Source organism: Atta colombica, unplaced genomic scaffold (genome assembly GCF_001594045.1).
Source record: "Atta colombica isolate Treedump-2 unplaced genomic scaffold, Acol1.0 scaffold239, whole genome shotgun sequence".
NCBI classification, from domain to species: Eukaryota; Metazoa; Arthropoda; class Insecta; order Hymenoptera; family Formicidae; genus Atta; species Atta colombica.
The window spans coordinates 126,167-131,736 of record NW_017259337.1 but is presented as its reverse complement, the minus strand read 5'-3'; the positions used below and the strand labels follow the sequence as shown (position 1 = coordinate 131,736).

The following is a 5,570-nucleotide window of genomic DNA, read 5'->3' as shown; positions in this document are numbered from 1 at the left end:
ATATATATATATATATATATACGTTTCTTCTCGTCAAATAAGTAAAAATCATTTTAGACCACATCCTACTTCTCTATCGTTTCAGTAGACAATTTGACATGCATATTATTGCCTTAAGATATAATGAAAAATCGGAAGACTTTTAAAAATTTGAAAGTGATTTTTTTCTTGGATACTTTCGAAAACTTTTTGCATTCAGATGATCGATCATATATTTTAGACATATTTAATTCATCATCACTTTTGAAATCTGTAGTAATTATATTAATTGTTGTAAATTTAGTTTGTAGAAATAAAAAATAATAAAAGAATTCGAAAATAATTGATTGTGAAACGGTAATGTAGCATTTATTTGCACAGATGTTCGCACAAATGCTTTTACGAATCAAACTCGCTCGTGAAAGGAAGAAAGTAAAGATGAAATCTCTATCGATGATCGAAAGTTCGAATGAGTTCATCCGAATGGCAATTACACTCGTATCGACCCCGCGAAAGTGGAATTCGAAAACATAGAAATTGGCTGTGCAGTATTCACGTCTTTATCGTAAATCCAAACATAAATTTATATTCGATTACAACAACCGAATTGAATCTATGATATCAGCGGATTCAATAAATTACAATTCGTAATTATAACTGATTTATCATGCAAGAAACTGTATCTGTTCATTTTAATTGATTGCTTCGATTTATTGGTTCAAAACATTAATTACGCTCGCTCTGTTTTAGAGATTATTATATCCATTTAATTACATTAGAAAGAGAGAGGAGAAAGAAGAGAGAGAGAGAGAGAGAGAGAGAGAGAGAGAGAGAGAGAGAGAGAAAGAAAGAGAGAAAGCTTAATTGATATTAGTATGCAATAAGCTGATAAAGTATAAGTAATACACCAATTCATTTGACATGATATCGTATTGATTATCTCGCTTCGATATATATCTCCTTGTTAATAACTTCAACATAATTACATTTACAGTAAACAATCATGTAGTTTAAATAAGTATATCAAGAATAATCTTGATTGATAATGGTTGATAAAAATTTAAAGATATAGTCCAATTGAAAGAACATCGCGCGCGCGAGTCGTAATTTCTATTTCAAATCTCGATAAATATATCTGTTATTATATTGGATAGTATTATTCTGCAAAACAACGCGCTTTAATTGCCATTTGTCTTGGATTATCTACGTAACATAAACAGATGGATATTTAACAGATAACAATGAGCATATGCAGCTATCTCTTGCCGCTTGAGGAGCATAAAAAACGATGTCAATTTACTGACAGGAATGGCTTTTATCATGGAAGCATTGTCTATATACAACGTACTACGAAATAATAAGTCTTGTTCTTATGCTTTGTACGGTATGTGTGTTGCATCGATCATTAATCGAAAAATATTAAAAATAAAAGAAATAATTTTAAATTTTAACAAAAAGCGTAAAAGTTTTTCTTGTAAATATATTCGATAAATCTATTACAATATTATTATAACTATGTGCGGATATATCTACATAAAAGATATCTTTGTTGAAAGAAGTAGCTCCTAACTGAGCAAAGAATAATGCATGAAGCATTGACGCTACATCAATTCTGTATGAAGTTCACGTAAGAACATTTTATGGAACATTCAATATAGCATATCGGCAGCGACGATATGATCTGTGTATACAATTAAAGATCGCTATTACCAGTTATCATTACTTAACCGAGTGTTTAAGTGATATTAGCTGACGCATCGGTTTGTTAACTCGTCGACACGACAGACGCACATTTTCAAAGGAACGTTCCGTTAGACACAGGGAAATCATGGAATGAAAAAAAACCAACACGGGGCACATAATCCATCCGTACTACCGCGAATCCGTGTATCCGCGAATTTCTATCCCCCTTCACAGAGATAATAGTTATAACGCATATACTATTTGCGAGAGCGAAAGCTCGTCTACAGCTACACCAGTCACGCATGCGTTGTTGCAAAACCGGCGAAAGTAAAGATTCACTTTCGTAACCATTTATTGTAAGTCTGTCTCGCGTGTGAGATATAATAATATAATTATAATGAACAAGAACATGATCGATAAAATCGACAGCAGTAGCAATCAGATTAGCAACGCCTTAAACCATCGCCTTTGAAGTTATTGCTTATTCTGTTCCAATTCAGTCGTTGTATTATGATCGATTTACCGAGAACTTTCCGAAGTATTGCTTATTGACGAAAAGTTTGCACGCTAATTTTCAACAATAGGTAACAATTGCCATCACGTAATATCATATAATTTATGGCTCCAACAAAAATATCAAAACGATTTTTATATAATACTAGCGTAATAAATATTTTAGTAATAAATGTTTTATATCTAAAATAATAAATAATAAATAATAATAATATAAAAAATCCAAATTGTTAACGTTTTTAAACAATTGTAACTCGATAATTCGTGTATACCATATGATATTGTTACACTCGTTTATCAATTTTTATTTATTTCGTTTCGGATTATAATCCATTTATTTCGTCCTGCTTATGAATTTGTTTTTCCATGAAAAAAGCATTTCGGAGGATCTGACTATAGGCGTATGCGCAGTGTTTTCCATATATTAAATTATTTTTAGTCAAAAAAATGAAACTTATTAATTTTTTTTTAAATTTGCATAAAGAGGATGCAGATCATTCGTACATTTTTGTACAACATCACAACATAAACGGTCATACGTGTAGGTGCGAAGATTCGTTTAACAATAAGTGGCATGCCACTGTGAAGTCCCGCTGTGCTGCAATTAGCGCAGCTCTACACAACAGAGACAGGTCGCGTTTCAAAGAAAAATTGCGGTTTTTCTCTCGCAGAGTAGCATCATCAACATGAATTCGTGTCGTTAAACATGATCACGAACGTTGATGTAACAAAAATTCCTGTTATACTCATTTTATATTCAAATTTCTATTTTTATACGGGAAGAATAGTTTTTCTGAAATATCTATAAATTTAGTCAAATATGCAGATCTAAAAATGATTCTATTGGACCATCAAAATAATTATATAAGACGCTCAAGCCTAATGATTAATGCTGCAAAAATTTTGACGTTCTAATAACCAGCTTGAGCAAATTACATTTATTACTGCAATTATTTTGTGATGGTACAACAAAATTAACTTCATCTAATCTTCAGTAATCTTCTGAAATTAATTACCTAATTGTATAACTACGCATATAATCGTTCACATGTTCTTGTGACTATTTTGTATACGCCTACACGAGAAACTGTTAATTATTTGTCATTTTATGTTATTAGATGAAAATTCTAGTAAAAATCTCACGGAAGGTGAGCTACAGCGAGAGTTACGCAGAATTTCGCACGCCAACGCGCGTGCAGGTAATATGAATCAACTTTACATCAACTTGGTCGTAATGCTCGACGAATTATCATTTAATAGGATTACTAGTTGCGTCTCTCTAGGTCACGCGGCACGAACCCCGTGATAGATATCTTTTAATCAGCAGGACGACCTACTCTAGCAAATGTACGTGTACATACGCACACCTACCCGCTTTCATCAACGACGAAAATCAGTGATGCATCTCCCGTGTCCTAATGTACAACGGCGTACAATAGCGAATTTATGCTGCTTAAGTAAAGCCTTCTCACGCGCGCTCGCGCATTGTTATTTCGAAACGATAGGCGAGCAAAGGTACTATTATGAGAAAGAGAATGGCTGGCTTGTTTCCTCGACGAGTTGGTAACACGCGCCACTCTCCATTGCGCACGAAGAAAAGCCGAGATAAACGAAAGGAGCCGAAAGGAGGAAAGGAGTTTCCTTTCTTGCAAACCGCACCCGATAACACGATACGGAAAAGAAATTACTTTCGAAAAAACGATAACATCCTGCCGGATCTTGCGTGAAAATTATTTACAAAGTAATTGAGGAAATCCGGTAAATTGAGTCTGTTTGATGAAAGTTCTAATCGTTAATTTTTAATCATAATATCGATACTATATAATGTTTATTTCGTGAAGTCAATCATCTCATGTATTGCTACCTATTGCCAAATATCGCTATATATTGGCAATACATAAACATATATACAAGCAATACAGACAATATATACAGACAATACGTTAGCAATATGCTGGCAATACACAGCAATACATTAGCAATACTTGGCAATTTTATATGCATTAGGTGGCAATACACAAGGTGGGTGATTCCTCGATTTATTTTTTCATTTATTCCAATTGTATCCATATTGTTCACTCATTGATATAATCGAAGTGACAAAAATGATACACGGAAAAAACAATTTTGTTGAAATATTTAAAAATTTAGCTGGATATACTGATCTGAAAATAATTTTATTAGACTATTAAAATAATTATATTGAACCTTGAAGTTGATTGCTTCAACGAATATCAAAAGTTTTTACTTATGTTTCAGTTTTTTTACATAATTATTTTGATGATTCAACAAAATTATTTTCAAATATCCACCTGAATTTTTAGATATTTCATCAAACTCATTCTTGTAAATTTTAGATACCTTTATATGGGTTAAACTGATGAAAAAAATCTCGCAAAATTTTTTTTCTCGCAGAAAAATTACATATAATTCACACTCGTGTAAGCTGGAGGTGATTCGACAAAAGGAAGTAGTGACTCCTTTCACTGTTAATTACACTTCCTCAATATGGATGTAACAAGGAGTTTCCTGATCATATGTTCCAAACAATACAGTTCATCCTTCGTGAACAAGAGCGAATACCAACAAAATAAACCACGAATTTCGAATTTGTTCCAGTCGTTCGCACGACAACGAGCAGAGGAAATAGACGCTTCCTGTACGGAAATTCATCTTCGGCGGAAGCCCGAGGGAGACCGCAAATGACATTAGAGAAACAGCTGAGAGAATAATTACGATGTACCAACATTGCGATTCTACGAATGAGTGACACTCGGCAATGTACAGAATAAATATTCTACAATCTTCGATACCGATTTAAAAATAATCTCTCAATAAAAGAAAATTTTTATTTAAAATTTTTCAATTCTGATTCTTATTGATTATCTATTTCTGAGTTTTAAATATAGATAATAATGTCAAAGAAATTCTTTGGAAACACGATTCTTTTCTGTTCCGTGAAAATAATAATGTGTGTACCAAGTGTCATAAATTTCACAGAGCGAATTCGCTCTGGCACTTATCCGAAGTATCAAAGCCGGAAATCTCAAGGCGTCACGGAGACGGAGTAAAAGAATTTATCTCGAAATACACTCGGTAGATGGTACACGAGATGCGTCCTGAAGCATCGAAAAAAAGAAATGGACACGCGCGTCAGGTCGGCGCGTCCGGCATGTAGACTATTTCTGGACATTCCTCGAAGAATCCGTTGTAAAAATTCGGTTCCTGGTTGCTCTTTATAGCTTAGACACGCGTTCCGATGCATCGTCTTAAAAGTAGAACTATAGGGAAAATGTCACTCAACTATAATCTTTTCTTTACATACCAACGCGTCTAATAAAAGTTTGTAGATCAATCTTCGGGTTTCATTAAACTTTTATCGTGAGTTACAAATA

General features: G+C 33.3%; 1 protein-coding gene across 3 annotated transcripts in view; it reads right to left on the bottom strand.

Moving 5' to 3' along the window:
• Nucleotides 1-5,570, bottom strand: part of LOC108688823 — a 20,995-nt gene that overhangs the window by 11,436 nt on the left and 3,989 nt on the right. The gene's annotated exons all lie outside the window — the stretch shown is intronic.